The sequence below is a fragment of the Macaca thibetana genome, chromosome 18 (assembly GCF_024542745.1).
Source record: "Macaca thibetana thibetana isolate TM-01 chromosome 18, ASM2454274v1, whole genome shotgun sequence".
Lineage (NCBI taxonomy): Eukaryota > Metazoa > Chordata > Mammalia > Primates > Cercopithecidae > Macaca > Macaca thibetana.
The window spans coordinates 52,579,009-52,597,952 of NC_065595.1; the positions used below are offsets into that span (position 1 = coordinate 52,579,009).

Below are 18,944 nucleotides of genomic sequence, written 5' to 3' on the forward strand. Positions count from 1 at the left end.
CACATGACCCCAAGCAAATCAATCAGAAGCCCTCTGCTTGAAAAGTTTTCCAATAGATGTCATAACACCGGCATAATCTTTTAGCTTTTTTGTAACTTGTTGCTTCTCTACAGCTAAAACTTCACTTCCTATGGAAGTGATGGTAATTTGTTTGTGAACCGCCTGGAGCCTGGCAGATCACAAAGCTGTGGAAGATCTGAAGTGTAAAGGAATCCCTCTAGGAATCACATCAAATACATCCATTTGGTTTTCAGCACATCCCAGTAATGTATGATTCTTGAAATTCGTAGAATCTTTCTTTTCCAACTCTTCACTAGATTTCACAAAGGTAATATTGCATACCTGCCTTAAGGCTGCTTTAGAGGAAGAAATTCACTTCCAGTTAATCAGTCATGGCTCCTGTCACTTCTATCCATTACTCCAATTGAACATAGGTGAAATCTGAAAAGCAAAATTATGTTTTTGCTTTGAGCAAAGTTCATTAGAAAGTCCACCGCATTTTTTAAAGGGCTATTTATAAAAGTTAGAATAAGTAGCATATCTAAAAGTCTATAAAATGGCCATTGATTCCATTTACTTATTTAATTGACTAGGCTGAATCTTGACAACTTACATAGATTTTATTCAGGTCTGTGACAAAATTTCATCACATACTTGACTACCTTAAATAAGGCATCCTTCACAACTCTGATGGAGTGTTTTCTTAATGAGTAGAAATCGTAAAGATGAACAGTTATTGTATTCAGTATCATTGTCAGTCCAGTGAGAGTCACTGAGCTGAATGTCTGCAGACTCCAGAACATAACCTGAACTTTACTGTTAATTATTCAGTTCTCTCAATTGTCTTTTTCTGCTTTCTACCTTTATTTATTCAGCAGGCAGATCTCAAGGGCCTGTTTTGTGCCAGGCTGTGAGCTAAGCACCAGAGCTTCTAAAGGAAGCTGTGGTTTAGGAAAACATGTAAACAAGCGTGTGAAATTCAGCTTTGAGTGCTGTGATGGAAGCATTTAAAGAGTACAGTTGAAGCACACACATGGGGGAGGGCTTTGTCTGCTGGGGCTTCATAAAGGAAATGACCCTTGAAAGATGAGTAGCCACTGGCCAAGGTGCTTAAGAAAGAGTGTTCCACTCAGATGGGCTAGCATGAGCAAGGCAGAAGCCTGAAACAGTTGGATGTGTTCCAGAAACTGTAAGCAATTGAATACAATGGAAATGAAGTTTATTAACAAGACCATGATGGGAGAATTGACTTTAGGCTGTGGCCACATTGTTGAAGGACACGTGTAACAGTCAAAGGAGTAGGTCTTTCTTTTCTAATCAATGGAGAGCTATTAATAGATTTAAACCTGATAAGCTTTGAGTTTTACAAAGACTTGTTCATCAGCTGTTGGGAGGGTAAATTTGGTGAGTACAACAAGGACAAACTAGCTTAGTTAGGAAGCTGTTACTAGAGGCCTGATAAGAGGTTTAGAGAATCTATGTGCCTGGGAGAAGTGGAGAGGATAGAACCTTTACCCTTAAGGGTAAAGGCTATAGGGCTTGAAGACCAGTTGCATGAAGAGGAACTATAAGATTATCATACTTATGGCTGAGGTACTGGTAGATGGTGAGTGGTGTAGGAGAACCCAGGCTCAGAGGAATGTGGATGTTAATTTTTCTTTTTGAATTTGGAATTTGAGGTCTATCTACATGAAAATTTCCTATAGGTACTTAGATCTATTGCTCTGAATTGCAAGAAAGAGTTCTGGGATAGACGTAATGAATTTAAGTCATAATGAAATATAACGACTGTCATTTATAGAAAACATTCTATGTGCCAGGACCTGTTTACACGCACACACATACACACACACATAATGTTATATATTATCTTCTTAAAATCTTCAGTGTAATTCTAGGAACAAGATACTCATTTTTTTTTTGACAAGTAACTAAGGCTTAGAGAAGTTTGAAAACATGTACAAACTTCCACATCTAATAATTAGCAGGTCCATCATTGAACCCAAACATACTGTTAAAATAATGTTCACTGTCTTTTCCACTATTATTGTTAGTAGTGTTTTAGAATGGGAAGCATGGCTATGTATGCACTTTGCATGACACTGAGTAGATAGGCCTGGAATTTGAAAGCCTATAGAAGTGTAATAACAGAGAATATTGAAATATTTATAGTCTTAATTTTATCTTATTGACCGTAGGAAACATTGAAAGTTTTTAGCAAGATGATTAGAAAAGGGGAATGGATCAGCGGGAGGGGGTGCGATAGTACTCTTTTGGATGGAAGTAACAGAACCCATTTTAAGCAGAAGGAATTGTTTACTGGAAGAATATACCAGGAAAACCTTGGAGAAACAATGTAAGGGGTTAACAAGCAAAATGTGAACAGTTTCTAGAATTCCACCTCCAGGGTACAGCCAGCAAATTAGCACAGCTACCAACTGGTCCTTGTCTTTATTTACCTCCGTTCAAACATCCAAGAGTCTAGCAGGGCATGGTGGTGCATGCCTGTAATCTCAACACTCTGGGAGGCTGAGGCGGGTGGATCACTTGAGATAAGGAGTTCAAGACCAGCCTGACCAACATGGTGAAAACCCGTCTCTACTGAAAATGTAAAAATCAGCTGGGCATGGTGGCGGGTGCCTGTAATCCCAGCTACTCAGGAGACTGAGGCAGGAAAATTGCTTGAACCTGGGAGGCAGAGGTTGCAGTGAACTGAGATCATGCCACTGCACTGTAGCCTGGGTGACAGAGCAAAAGCAGAACTCTGTCTAGAAAAAAAAAAAAAAAAAAAAAAGTCCAAGATTCTGAGAAAGATGAGCTGGAGAAGAGTGGCCCAGCCTGAGGATGGCCACTCATAGCTAAAGCAGTGTGCTGTGATCATTCACTTGTAACACAGCATCTCCAGCTCCTTTAGGTCTTTTGTTCAACTCTTGACCTTAGAAAATCATTTTCTTCTATCTTTACTTGTTAACTCAGAATGAGACTTTTCAAAGATGATGATAATAAGAATAGTGCCGGTGGGGAATTTATTTCAAGAGGAGAAACCATAAAGTTTGGAGTGAAATTAGATGTAATGGAAGAAAACTCAGTGCCATCGACTGTTAGAGGTCTAGTTTAAGTCTCCTTAAAGCTCATAAGTCCCCATCAACTACTTCAAATCAAACCTGTTTATATATATATTTATATTTATTTATTTATTTCAGTAGTTTTTAGGGTACAGGTGGTTTTTGGTTATATGGATAAGTTCTTTAGTGGTGATTTCTGAGATTTTGGTGTACCTGTCACTCAAGCAGTGTACATTGTATCCAATGTGTAGCCTTTCATCCTTCACCCACCTCCCACCCTTCTCCCCGAGTCCCCAAAGTCCTTTATATTAATATTATTCTTATGTCTTCGTATCCTCATAGCTTAGCTCCTGCTTATAAGTGAGAACATATGATACTTGGTTTTCTATTCCTGAGTTACCTCACTTAGAATAATGGCCTTCAGCTCCATCCAAGTTGCTGCAGAGGCCATTATTTTGTTCCATTTTGGACTGAGTAGTATTCCATGGTGTGTATATATATCACAGCCAACAAATAGTTGATTTCTTTTTGACTATATGCTGATGATAATTCTTGCTTTAATATTGGCAACAACTGACTGGCAGTGCCAGAAGCAGAAGCAAATCTCTTCTTGACTGATTGAACACAAATAAAGTTGGCAAATATTTTTTATTGTGATCCATATCTTCAGTTTTCAAATACCAACATTATTTCTCCTTAGTAGTAAGAGCTTTATTCCTTCCATTCCTGTATGAGGCCTAGTTTCCAGCTAGAAGCATTTACTCTGATTTTTATTATTCTTTTTTCTTGCTGGGAAAAGACGAGATCCTGAATTTAGACTTCAAACAGAAAGAATGCTAACATTCTACTTTTAAATCCTTAATTTCCTATAGTAACTTTTTCTTATCTATGCAAATCTTGCTTTAATTTTTCATAAACATTGTGTGTGTGTGTGTATTTTTATGGTTTCTTTTTTGTTCACTGCAGTGTCCCTAGGGCCCCTAACAGTGCCTGGAACATAACAGGTACCCAGTAAGTGCTTGTTGAATGAATGAATAATTTTATAAGATATGTTAAAGTGAGACAACTTGTCTCCTTGTTTTCAACATGAAAATTAGAATAGAATTTATCAAACTTCAAGATTTGTAAATACTTTGGTAGCATAATATCAAGACTATCACTGTAGATACACCAACCGTAATACCATTCTGTAAAGAGTGGATTAAAACATCAGACAGATCACCTTAAATGTCATCTGAGTCAGGTTGATGATGGAATTACTAAAGAACTTTTAAACGAGAATGCTCCTAAAGTAATAAAACATTATTTCCCTAATTCCAATGCTGTCTTATTGGGTATTTTAAAAGTAGAAAAACTTGTCTATGAATAAACAAAATAAATGGTTCTAGTTATATAATACTAACAATTTTAAGTTTCCTATATTTATATTGTTAAAAACATTAAGACTAGAATGTACTAGTAAAATAGAAAAAATACATAGTGTAAATGAAAAGGGCTTATTAGCAGTTTGGCATTTCAGATATACTAATTACAACTTTGATATTTGCTATTTTTATGGTGATGACTGTTTCTCAGTGATATCTACAATGGGCATAGTAAAAATTAAAGACTGCTCTTTAAGGGGCTGGGCATTAATTTGTTTCTTTCATAAATAAACTATATTTAAATGAAATCAGGGTAAAATTCTTAGGTAATTGGAAATATTTATTGGAATGGTATACTTTTACATATTTATGTTATTGTAGACTACAAAGTTGTTTATAAGGTACAAGAAAATATTTACACTGTAGAAATGTTGAATAGTGGCAGCACTTAGGGAGAACACAAGTCCTCTACAAATTCAGGAATAGGTATAAAAACTATGTTGAGGAAGGCTCATACTGCCTGCACTGCCGCTTAATTCTGTTAAGAACGATTCGTCTGAAAGAAGGAAGGAATCACTAGGTTAATTCTACCCTAATCTCTTTGAGTCTGCTAACAGTGTTGCGTGCATTGCTGTGGCATTTTTTCCTGTTGTCATGGACACTTATCCATTAAAAACACCATCGCCTGCTGACTGTCCATCTTTGCACATTGCCTGGTGAGGCTGGAGTGTGATTTTGGGCTTTGATTAAAGTAGAAAGTATTCAGTAGAAATCCATTCTTTTTATTTTATATAAAATGCCATGTGTGATTACAATGAGAGAATAATTGAATTCTGTTTCTTTTGTGCTTGTTTTCAGCAAAGTCAAAAACATTTATGTAGCCCTGGTCCCTATGTATACCTTATTTCTAAATAAAATGTTTTTCTCTTGAGAACACCAGTTTTGAAAACATGTCAAGTAAAAGCGATTGTTTGAAGAATGTATCAAATGATAAAGATTTCATTATTTTCTAAGTTTATAATCTAGTGCTGCTCCTAAGGAAAATATATTTTTATTCATAAAGTTACTAATTCATGATTTATGTTTTTACTCTCAATATGTACTCATTGTGGACCCCTCCCCAGTAACTGAAAGCCAGTGTGATTTTTTGAGGAAGCATACCAGGATTTGGAATCACACAGTGATGTTCAAACATTCTTAGTTCCACCACTGTGTCATCCTGAGTCTGGTATTTTATCTCCTTATGACTCGGGAGTTTTTTTATTTCTAAAGTAACATCTACCTTTTAGAGTTGTTCTTAGGATTAAATGAGATGATCTGTGGAGTGTGTCTGGCATAAACACCCAATCAGTGGATCAAAGATCTTTCCATGTGAGAATAATGAACTAGAATACTTGGTATTTGTTGTGCTCTCACTACACTGTGAGTCTCCAGTAAGCTGGGATGGGAGTCACCCATTTGGCATTCTGTGTATAATATTTTTGTTGCACTTAGTAGGGCAATATTTGCTATATAAGGGTTTATAGAATTCTACATTGAAGCTTGGCTGGACTGTATTTTTTCAGCATCTACTTTATATTGTTTGCTCTGCTCTCTGCATCTGATATTTTTCAAGCAGTTGCTATTTTTGCTGCCTATGGATAATTTTGTTCTGAACATTTCTGTTAATAGGAGGTAAACCTAAAGGTTTTTGTGTTGACTGCAGATTGTTGGAACACGATTTTTATCAGGATGCTGACCTAGGAAAATTAACATTGTCTGTTCATGGAATTTTACCTACTTGGAGGTGAGTTAATTACTGATGTGATGGAACTCGCTCCGCTGGCATACAGTTTTTGGAGTCCTGCCATGTCAGGAATTATAATTGGCCTTCTGCTTATATGAGGGCAGTTTTGTATCGTTTAAAAGTGCTTCACAGCTGTAAGTTAAGAGTACTATTATCTTGATCATACAAGAAATCTGGGGTGGTTCTCTTTATTAAGAGCAGTGTTTTAGCCATAAAGTGAGTGTTTAGTACCCCAGCATGCCACACACTTGTTTGGATTCACTCTGAGGCCCTGTGCACAAATGTTCAATCAACTTTCAGTAAGCATCGTTGCCTGCAACTAAACAAATAATTATTCAGTCATCAGTAGCACCGTTTTAAGATATGATCATAATACAAGCTATTTGCAAATTTTATTTGTGTTCAGTTAGTCAAAATGAGATTTGCTTCTGGTTTTGGCATTGCCGGTCAGTTGTTGCCAGTATTAAAGCGTGCATTGTCATCAGCATATAGTTAAAAAGAAATAACTATTTGTTGGTTGTCTAATACTCTCTTTTTCTTGAGCCATAAATGTTGACCGACCTTTGCTTTCTTGTGTTTATACTAATCACTGTAAAATATCAAGATCTGTTTTATAAACCACACAGAACTCCAAATTGTGTGGAATTGCCTAACCCTACAGCTTTTAAAATTGGAGGAAAATTATCCTTACAAGTTAGTGGTGAGAAGAACTTGACAAAAAAACACACAATACAGACTATGAAATCCTGACTTGGCACTGGTAGAGCAGAAAATAGGTAATTAATAACAACCCATAAAGTAAATGTGAGCTAGAAACCTATCGTTATTTATAGTTCATTTGGTCCCTAATAATGGCAGTTTGTTCTGTTTGACAGTTGTGGTACCTAGGGGCAAGTTGCTTAATCTCCCTGAGCCATAATTAATTCATTTATAAAATGAAAATATGAGTTGCTGCCTACTCAGCCAGGAGTTCCAAGGATCAGATATGATCATGTATGCGAAATCAATGAAATATCAATACCAGTCTCCCAAGTCCAAGAGAAGACTGGAACTAGCATGGAAGGAATGCAGCCAATCAGAGAGTTCCTGTAGCACCCTGCCCTGAACTCAAACGCGGGACATCCTGTGAGTCGTGTATCCTTGCCCTTCCCTATGCCACACAATCCTGAGGTGTCAGAAATGTGGATTCATGCAAGGGGCTAGGCAATGTAGGTTATGGACTTGCTAGCTTCCAGTAACTGTGGAAAGGAGAGAAATGAAGGGACTTTGTATGACATTAGACCCAGTCTGGTGGCAGGGCATTGTTTAAACAAGGAACTAACAGAGTATGATGACACATAAGGGCTACTGTCCTGTGTACAGTCCCAGAAATGAGATGTGGATCCCTCAATTATCATTAATACATTCAAAGGTTTTTAAGCCCACGAGAAATTGCCAAGTCTTCATAGGAGTTCCAGAAGCTGTAAAGTATTTTGCATTCAGTAGGTACTCAAACATTGTTGTGATGACAGTAATTTGCACCAGCAGTTCTGCTCTTAAAAATTTTAGTTTTGTGAGTTTTACGTTTGAAAAAGGTGGTAGCAAATTAAAATGTGGTGCAGAGGAAACACACAAATTATCAAAGATCCATGAGTAAAGAAACTAATAAATTCAGTAAGTTTTGAATTTATTAAAACAAGGCTGACATCAGTACATTTTTTAAAATACCTTTTTGAAGAGATGTCTGCGTACAAGATGGCTATCAGATGTCTTCTGTCAGTAAGACCAGTAAACAAGATAATCTAAGCAGGAAAATGTTCGATTAGACGTGACTTTCTCCCTGAGAGATTTCACTTGATTCCTGGGACTTCAACTGTACAAAAAAAATACATGCATTGGTTTCTATAATTGGACTGGGGAAGCTCCTGCAGAGTAAGGCCTTGGGGTTAGTTTATGAGTCCTTTATACCTAGCACTCAGAACAGGCACATTTCATACACACACACACACACACACACACACACACACACCCCTTTTTTTGAGGCAAGGTCTCACTCTGTCACCCAGGCTGAGTGCAGTGGACCGATCACAGCTCACTGTAGCCTCCACCTCCCGAGCTAAAGCAATCCTCCCACTTCAGCCTCCTGAGTAGCTGGGACTACAGGTGTGCACCACCATGGCCTGGCTAATTTTTGTATTTTTGGTAGATACAGAGTTTTGCCATGTTGCCCAGGCTGGTTTTGAACTCCTGGGCTCAAGTAATCTGCCTGCTTTAGCCTACCAAATTGCTGAGACTATAGGTGTACCCGTTGCACCCAGCCCTCATATATATTTTTAATGCTGAATTAAATCAGCAGTTCTGAAAAACAGTCTTTCATAAAACTATTTCCTCCTTGAGATTTAACCTGTTTCTATTCATCTTTTGCCAAGTCAAGATTCAAAACATCGACATCCTTTTGGACTCCTTACTTCCCTTCAATCGCTATTTTCTATACCCACATCATATTAGCTACACGTTCCTATGGATTATTTCCTCATCATCTCTTTTTATATGTTTCTTCTTTTGAGATTCCCATTCCCATTACTCTGGCTAGATCTCTAGTTTGTGTTCAAACAATAACCTCTTGAGAGCTTTGCTAGCCTTTAGGTTTTCATTTATAATTTCAGCCTGTATATTTGTTTGGCCCAAAACATTATTTCCCCCTCTCAAAAGTGTTTGACACTTGTCTACTAAGTTTTTGTAAGTTTTCCCATATCCAATTTATAGATTTTTTTTCTTGTATGAATTCCATATTTTAAGCAGTGGTTAGCTTTGCTTTTCCTTGGAGGTGTCATTGCCTTCTTTCTTCTACTCTAGTTATTTCTGCAGCTTACTGGAACTCACTTCTTCCCAGTCTCACCTCTCAGAATCCTAAGGTTCAGCATTGTCTCGAAGTATTTCTGTAAGTTATTTTACTGCTTCCGACAATATTCTTATGCTGTACCAAACCCCTTAGCATATGGTGTGAACTAGAAAGTTGATTGTTAAAAAGGGAATGTTTAAAAACAAGACATCTGACCATCCATTGTTAAAGGTAGCTCTGCCTTCATGCTGGCAGCCTATCTGAATCCTCAGAAAGTTTCATGGTGTGTAAAAATCTGGGAGAAGAAGCACTCTTTGAGAATCTTGTATCTACCCATTAGCAAAATTATTTATAGGCATGGTTTGCACTTAGAGCATCTTTCATTTTACATAAAATGCATTTCTTTATTTATGAGATTTTATATTTTAACAAGTCTCCCAGATACACTCTTTTTGACATCTAATCTTGGATTCATACCCAATTTAGGATATGAAACCAACTCCCTACAAATCTTAATTATCTTATAAGCACTTTGAGTGCTACTGAGTATGCAAAGCATATATTATTGACTTTTCACCCAAGTTCCTTCTTGAGAAAAAGCTGGGACAGCTATAGATGTTTTTACTTAACAGATTGCTAAATAACAAGTGATGGATTGTTACTAGCTGAAAACACTAGATAGAACACGTATCTAAGACAACCAAAAGGGAGAGATTTTTCCAAACAGAAGTGCTGTTTTACTCCCTTAAAGTTTATTCTTATGTTGTATTTTGTTTTGCAAACAGACAGAAGCACCAGCAGAGCTCAGGAAGGTTTTGTGTTGTGCCCAAGGTTGGGGGCAAGAATTTGAAAGGGATCAGTGAATCAGATATAATAAGGGCTCTGTTTGAGCCACCCAATCTCTGTTTTGCTGACGGTCAGTATTCCAGTTATAAAAAGCTGCATCGGCATTTCCGTCAGCTCAAAAGAACTTTATCCCTGCTTTCATTCTGACATACCTATTATGACTTTGTTCACTAAGCAGAAGGAATTATGGGAAATGGAAACTCGATGGCATGTTTTGATTAAGGCATTATGTGTGTATCTTCACTGAGAAATTAAAGAACCAAGCAGAATTGTATGTTTTCCTTTCAGGTAACAAAAATTGCCTTATTCATTCCATATCATGGTGATTTAGTTAACTTGGAAAACAAAGTAGCATAAAATGGGAAGACTTATGTACAAAGTACATTTGATATTTTAAACAAGGAATTTAAAGCTTATGTGAATTTCTATTATCCTAAAATCAAACTAAAACATAATCACAGAAAACTCTACAAATGTATTTTATGGGGGTGGGATGGTGATGATTTAAAAAAAGGGAATGTTACAAAAGCTGTATTTCACTCGTCTTTTCTAGAGTTGTAGACTTAGAGAGTTGTACATTTGTATTTCAAAACAAGGGATACATTTTCAAATCTAGCTGGTAATAGTTAGCAACAAACTATATTTGCACCTTTTATTGTAGCAGACATTCTTCTGCAAACTACAGGCAAATTAACATTTATAAGCCAATTTTTTTTTTTGTGGTAAAGTTTATATTTTCTGTGATACTCTATTTAATTATGTTATATAAATGTCAACTTCAGCTTTTAAATTTCTTAACCTAATTTCCCTAATCCCCACTAGGTAGATCTTCATCTTAATTCATATAATTTACTGCAGAAATTCTTAGATACAAGTGTGTCTTCCTTGCTGGTGAAATACTTGCCCCATTCACTTTTATATTTTCAACTCGCTCACAGTGCCTACCTTGTAATGAGACATACATATTCGGCATGGAATGGAAAAAGACAAGAGACTCTCATGCAGCTATGATAAGGACCTTTATACAATGAAAAACATGATCAGGCCGGGCGCGGTGGCTCAAGCCTGTAATCCCAGCACTTTGGGAGGCTGAGACGGGCGGATCACGAGGTCAGGAGATCGAGACCATCCTGGCTAACACGGTGAAACCCCGTCTCTACTAAAAAATACAAAAAAAAAAAAAGAAAAACATGATTAATATATCTTTAAATTTTAATGCCGAGCTTTCTATCTTCATAAGTCTCTCATTTATTGTAAGTGGAATTAACCTGTATTTAGTTGTCTAATAAATGTGATTGGTATTACATACATCTCCTTTTTTTGTATCTACTTTGAGCTTAGTAAATTTTCCTAAAAATAAAGTTAAACAAGATGAATATGAGTCATCCTTAAATGAGAGGTCTATGTTAACATAAAGAAACTTTGAAAGTCTGAAAAATGAAGGTTAACCTCATTCGTTTTGTAAAAATTCACCAAACATCAAGGGGTGTGAAAACACCTAGAAAAACAATAAGATATGCAGCAAAGTTGCCTGTTTTAAATTCGAAACTGTAGTCCATGACAAGAATTATCAAAAGGTAGTACGTGTATGTAAAATAGGCTAGTAAAGCAAATGACTCTGAACCTGAGAGAAAGAATGCTACTCACTGGAAACCCACACTTGGGGTGGAGTGTCTGTGGATGGCCATTATGATAAGAAAACTGAATAGAGAATGAGTTTATTTTGTTAGAAACTTTCAAAAAGACACTATGTCATGTAAGGTTAAAGAAGAGCCTGTTCTGCTTTGCTTGCCATATAAGGAACTTCATAGGTCTTCAGTTAATCTTTCCTGAGGAGCATTTATCCTACCAAAAATATAAACTCGAGAGAAATAATGGATTGTGTCCTTAGTTGTCTTGAAAGTTTAATTTTATTTTCCAGAGTTACAGCTGTTTTGTATTCCTTATTAGGTCAAAAAACTCTTTTAAAGAATTGTGCTCTAAACAGTTTTCCCTTTACCATTTGACATCCATTACTTTTAGAGGGAATGAGACGTAGAATTTGGAACCTGAAGTACGAATAGTATTGTTTGAACTTCAAGGATTTATACTCATTGTGACACCTTAGTGTTGAAATGACTGAAATCTGTTTCATGCAAAAAAGGCGACTGGTCTATTCTTGGGAGTTGTGTTTCAAAAGCCTGAGTTTTGTTTTTGTTTTTCTTGTTGTTGTTTTCTTTTTGTGATGACATACGAACTTTAGCAAAATAAAAGCACCTAGATTATAAATTAAAATTCATTAAGGCCTATGTAATTTTTTAATGTATTGGAAGGAAGAATGACAACTGAATAATTACTATGATTTTTTATTTGCAGCACTTGCTGCTCTTTCATCTATAGTTACCTGGAATGTGATATTTGGATTTTAAATTTTCTGTGGGATATATAGCTGTTTAAAAACCAGAAAAAAAATTTAAAACAATTTTATCCCTGTAGGTGTTCTCCTTTGCTTTTTGCCTTAGAAAAACCGTTGTATTTTTCATAATGACTGCTCAACATGAACAAAAACAAACAGAACATGAGCGCAGCGTTCACTGGTGATATTCACTCGGGCGCTTGTTAAGATACCAAATTTTAGACTATAGCGTATGCATAGTTTTAGTGCTGTATGAGATATTAGCAGAGTAGTCATCTAGTGAGACTCCTTCATATTACAGCTGAAGAAATGAAGATCCAAAGCTGTTGAGAGATTATCATCAGTGCAACCACAACCACAACTGGGTTTACTGGCTTTTAGTTCATCGCTCTTTTTATTTTTTTGCACCAAACCAGAAAGAATTGATAAAAAATGATTATCAATGTAATTTCTTCCAATTTAAAGAAAAGTATACTATATCAGACTAATCGAGGGTATGGTTCAATTGAGTATAAAATGATAGTGGCTTATTGAAGATTACTTGTAAAATACATAAGATTATCGTTGGCCTTTTTAATACAAGCATGTTTTTTTTAGTATCTTAGAATTTATTAATAATTCATCTCATTAGATAGTGAAGTTACTTCTGTACTGTACTCCAAATTAAAGTGCATGTTTAGTGCCTCTGTTGGCTGGACTATAATTTATACAAGGCATGACTGTAATATAATGAATCTGATTTTTCTGTGTGACTTGTAGAATCAATCCTATTTCTTTATAATCACATCTTGTATATTACATTGTGTATTTTTTAATGATGCCTGTGTTTCAAAAGTGCCACTAATGGTCTTTCTCATATTAATATGTCAAACCCACGGGATCAGAAAATGGGGAAATTCTAAGCTTTTGTACAAAACTGACAATGGAATTTAAATTTTAACACTTAACCCTGCTGTCAGATATGTCTGTTACACACACACATACATACATACACATACACACACAGAGAGCCCCTAAATTCAGTGAACCACTTCATGTGCATCAGTAATTAGATCTTTAGTTTGTGCCTCTGTCGACATTTTCCTTTCAGACTAATGGATTTCAGCCTACCTAGAGACTGTTTTCTCAATAAAAGACATTAGTCCATAAAAATCCCTCCCTACAAAAACAACATGTCTTGCCAAACAAATTGGTCCTTGAAAAAATACTTCCCAAATACTCATTAACAAAGGCATTGAGGGAAGAACTGCCGTGCTGATCCAGACACCACCCTTTCTCTACGTATTGATACCTCTGTGAATGCACCATCACTGCCTGGCGTTCATGCCCCTGTTTATGCCGAAGCTGCCACCTTTTTCTATACCCTACTGGGATTATGTTTATTCTTTGGTGATTAGATCAGAAGCCACCTGCCACTTCCATTGTATCTTCAGTTATTTCCCTCTCTCCCTTGAAATGTAATTATTAAGCACGTTAGTTTTGCCCATTATGTTATTTAGTTTTAAGCCATTTCCCCCTAAATTTAAACTCTTAGGGATAAGGGACCTTGCCATGTCCATCTCTATATCACTGTAAATGGTAGATTAGAAATCATGTAGTTCATTTTCATTGAGTGTGGGGAAGTTCAACAAGAAATGGAAATTTCCCTCTGTGCTAAATTTGAATGGGTGCCTCCCAGGATGCCCCAAAGAGCTTCCAGCATCAGTGCCACCCACCACCTTTCAGTGTGACCAGGAAACTTATGCTCTGTGACCTTTTGTTTTGCTACTTGTAAAGGTGGGAAACCATTGTCTAAACAGCAATTTTTTTTTTTTTAATATACTTTAAGTTCTAGGATACATGTGCACAATGTGCAGGTTTGTTACATATGTATACTTGTGCCATGTTGGTGTGCTGCACCCATTAACTCGTCATTTACATTAGGTATATCTCCTAATGCTATCCCTCCCTCCTCCCCGCTCTCCACAATAGGCCCGGATGTGTGATGTTCCCCTTCCTGTGTCCAAGTGATCTCATTGTTCAGTTCCCACCTATGAGTGAGAACATGCAGTGTTTGGTTTTCTGTTCCTGTGTTAGTTTGCTGAGAATGATGGTTTCCAGCTGCATCCATGTCCCTACAAAGGATATGAACTTATCCTTTTTTATGGCTGCATAGTATTCCATGGTGTATATGTGCCACATTTTCTTAATCCAATCTGTCACTGATGGACATTTGGGTTGATTCCAAGTCTTTGCTACTGTGAATAGTGCTGCAATAAACATACATGTGCATGTGTCTTTATAGCAGCATGATTTATAATCCTTTGGGTATATACACAGTAATGGGATGGCTGGGTCAAATGGTATTTCTAGTTCTAGATCCTTGAGGTATTGCCACACTGTATTCCACAATGGTTGAACTAGTTTACAGTCCCACCAACAGTGTAAAAGTGTTCCTATTTCTCCACATCCTCTCCAGCACCTGTTGTTTCCTGACTTTTTGATGATCGCCATTCTAACTGGTGTGAGATGGTATCTCATTGTGGTTTTGGCAAATAATTTTTTTAAAAGTACTTAAAAGTATTTGAATCATTGTACGTGATATCCAAAGGAGATATTTTATCACAAACATTCTGAACTCATGACTTAGAAACAGTAGTAATGAGAATAATATTTGATTACTTATTCTGTTCAGAGTATAGCACTGTATGCTACACTTTTATATTCAGATAGATGAATTCACACATACGTAAAAAACAAGTTAATGTAATATTGTTCCCAGTGCTGTTGCATATGAGGAAGTGGGTACAATCTTTACCTTTGTTCTTGTTTTCTTATGTGTCATTCAACACACATTCTCCTTGAAGCAGGGTTATAATCGACGGTTCAGATGCTGAGCCCACAGATTTCTTTGTGCCTAGTCCCCAGTAATACATTTATGAATGAACCCTGGCTCAACACCAGACTGTTGTTGTTGGCCTTGTATATTAATATTACTGGGAAGCTAGTTGGAATTTAGTTCATTATTTGTGCAAGTTTTCAAATTCCAGCGCTGTTTGAGAGGGAGTGTGGTATACAGTCAGAGTTCAGACTGTCGGGGTGATCTGGGGCATCTCAGCCATAGCTACATGTTATGGTTAGCAGACCAATAACTACACTGCAACATCAAAACGCATTTATCTGCCACTTCTCCATCTGTTTAGATTTTATTGAAGAGCGTACTATACTACACACCTCCCCTATGAAGCTGATTATTCACATCACTCATTTCCAGAAAAACCAGCTGAAAAATAAAACAAGATCTCATGTTCGTTTTATTCATTATCTGATTTGATGACATGTCAGCTCTGATCACCCATTGAATACTTAAAGAAAAAGGAAGAAAGTTGGAAAAACTAAGGAAAAATAACTTTAGCTATAAAATCTATAAAAGACAAAAATGAGCCTAATCTCTTTTTTTTTTTTAACCTGGATTTCATCTCCTGCCTGTTTTTCCAAGTTCTGTTGATTCCCCTCTTCCACTGTTCTTTCCTCTTCCTTCTCGTCCATTGTCCAATGTTTCAAATATACAAACAAGGCCCTGAAGCAGGACCCAATTTAGCTTGTTGGAGGAATCACAAGAAAACATACGTAACTGTAGAGACCCAGTGAGCTAGGAGAAGAGTAAAGAAGGATGAGGTTAAAGGGCCAGGGCCTTTGTTAAGGATTTTGTTCTGTGTGTAGTAGGAGCCTTTTGAGCACGATCCAGTTTGTTTTTCAAAGGCCACTGTAGATGTTGTGAAGAGTGGAAGTAGGAGATCAGTTAGAACCTTCTATCTATGACTTATGCTGGATAATGACTGAAGGTAAGATGTTAGCTGTGGAGGTGATGAGAATTGGTCCTATTGGTGATATATTTTGGAAGTGGAGCTGTTAGAACTTGCAAATAGATTACACTTTGGTAAGACAAGAGTTAAACTCAACTCCTAGACTTGTAGTCTGAGCATTTGGGTGGAGGGTGAAACTACAGTGGAGTTGGTTGTACAGGAGGAGGGTGAACCCAGAGTTGGCTTTCACATCTCTATAGTTTGAGTTGCTTATTAGATTTCCAAGTGGAGATGGCAAGCGGGCAGTTAGATGTAGGAGTCTAGATCTCATTGCAGTGGTCACGGTTTAGACATACATATTCAAGATTCATCTTAGTACAGGTGGTTTTTAAAACCTTAAGATTGGTTGAAATTACCTAGGATGAAAATGTGGATCAGGGAAGGTCATGATCTAAACCCTAAGGCACTGAAGGAGATGGAGAGGGAGTCGTCAGTGGGATTGGGGAAACCAGAAGAGTACCCCAGGGAATTCATTTCCTTTGCAGTGTGATAGGTTCTGGTTATTGATTTTTGTTGGCTTTCTTAAGCACTTGATTTTTTTATGTGTAATGATTTGGGAATTTCAGGCTCACTGTGAATGAGATTTTTGTTTTCATCTCTCTTTCATTCTACCCTTGCTCAAGCCCAGCCTCAGCCCCAGCCCGAGCCCCAATCCTTGGAGTCAAGGGGCATCCTAGCTGCTATACCAGCTTCCTGTCACCTCCACATTCCTTTACCCTGCAAAGGCTGAACTTCCGCTTGTCCTCCACTTGTTCCCTATCCAGGCAGCAATTTACACTGGTTCATTTATGGTACACTATCTTGTTTTTGATCCTGGCCAGTATTTTGTTGTTGTTGTCTGTTTGTTTTTACTTTTACATCTGATTATTATTGCTGTGTATTTGAACAAGGTGATACTTCAGCAGTGTGGACCTATTGTGCCATGCCATGCTCTCCAGAAGTCTTCATACCTAATTTCTATATGTCCTTGGTTTTATATCCCTACATTTAAAAAAAAAAAAAAAGTCATTTTTTTAGACAAAAAATTTACACTTAATAATTTTTCATTATTCCTGTTGAGGTGTGTGGGGTTTTTTTCTGTCATTGTCCCAATTATTCACATCTGTTGTTTTTCTTCACTTTTATGCTTATGGAAGTCAAATGTCCACTGTAAGTTAGTTTTCAAAAAAAAAAATAGGATTTTTAATATATTATCCTGAAGCATTAATAATGCCAGGGCTTTTAGGCAAAGGATGTAATTTAGACTAGTCTGCTTATTGCATCTATTTATCAGGACAGGATAAGGATATTATTTTAGCCTAACTCGATTTGTTGTAGCTAATACATACAGATTGAGAAATGTAAATGGGGAGCAAATAATACGTGCACAGGATGCTTGCCTGGACATCATCTTATTTAATGTAATAGAAATCCTTTAATACATGTTTATATATTTACACAGGGAGAATTAAATGTGAAAATTCTTTACCTCTGAAAAATTTAAAGATACCTTGACCCTTTACAAGTACACCTAACAGCTGGACTAAGAGTGCTTAGCAGCATTCAGGAGGGGTCTGTGTGGAATTCTCCTAGGCAGAACCCTAGAGCAGCCTTGCACCAACCTAAGACACTTTCCAGATAAAACATGTGATATGGAGCTGGAACATACCTGAGATGGCCATCCTGTTACAGTGTATGGCAGTTAATCCTATTCACTTTGGTGTAATTAATGAGAATGGTGAAATAGAAGTGTAATCATTTCTGCAAGAGGAAATGTCAGCCCATTAATGAGAATAAGGGTTATTATTGTCAGTTGAAGCAGCAACTATTCAGATTGCTGAGTTGGTGTGTTCACATATTTAGATGTTCATTTCAGGGTATAACAGAGAGGGAACATTTTTCAAGAGGATTTAAAAAAAAAAACAACCAATGATGGCATTTTGACATGACTACAGTTCTACAGTTGTAGACCCTAATAAAAATCTAGTAAGCATAAAATGTAATTTCTAAATAAAAGTAACTGGCATTTTAAGAGTCTTACCCAAACTCAGACATTTATACATGTATATAAAATTAAGTAACCTTTAAATTGCCTTTTATTATTGTTATGTTAATACTTTAAAAGTGGAATCCATTTCTTATTATGTGCCATAGACTACTTGTGGTTGTTTTCTTTGTGGCTCTGTATGTTAGACCTGAGGGAGTTGAACTGAGTCTGAGAAATATTACCTATCCCTATAGATTTTTGGGAGAATATCTTCCCTACTAAAGCAGCTTTCTAGGGTTTATGCAGTAATTCTTTGAAAAGTTGGAAAGTAGTGAACTGAGATAATCATAAAAAGATGCATTGGGAAGCCATGATTTTTACCTGGTTACATGATCATATTTCACAAATAATAAGGCATCAGTGAACTTATATTAGAATTCATTGATTGTTTTTAGTACTTAAATTCTGTTGGCAGCTTAAAGATTTCATGTCATGACTTCGAATATCTTCATTGCCTTTGTGAAAGAGTAATAATATTGCTGAAAGTTTCATGGAATTCTGTGTACATTAAATACTTAATACACATCAGGTTGCAAATGTTCAGAAAATGTAGGTATCCTTTAGAAATAATGGGGTTTGTGTATTTCTTTTGTTAAATTCTTATAGTTTACTTGAATAGTACAACTTTTCAACTTACAAAGTTCTTTCCAGCAGCTAGTGATCTGATGTATCTTTTTGTTGGATTTGCAGTAAATACTGGGAATTCACCTTTTAAACTATCAGTTATGTATTATTATGGTAAATTTTCAAGAACTGTTTTATATATATATATATATAATTTCTTCATGTATGATCA

General features: G+C 36.5%; 1 protein-coding gene across 2 annotated transcripts in view; it reads left to right on the top strand.

Annotated features, from left to right (window-relative positions):
- Positions 1-18,944, top strand: part of CDH2 (cadherin 2) — a 229,792-nt gene that overhangs the window by 126,542 nt on the left and 84,306 nt on the right. Inside the window, exon 1 of one of the 2 annotated variants that reach the window (XM_050767131.1) lies at positions 6,723-10,170. The exons of the other annotated variant lie outside the window; for it this stretch is intronic. The gene's annotated coding sequence lies outside the window, so the exon portion shown is untranslated. Of the gene's footprint in view, positions 1-6,722; positions 10,171-18,944 lie in introns of those variants that run through there. 2 annotated transcript variants of the gene reach the window in all.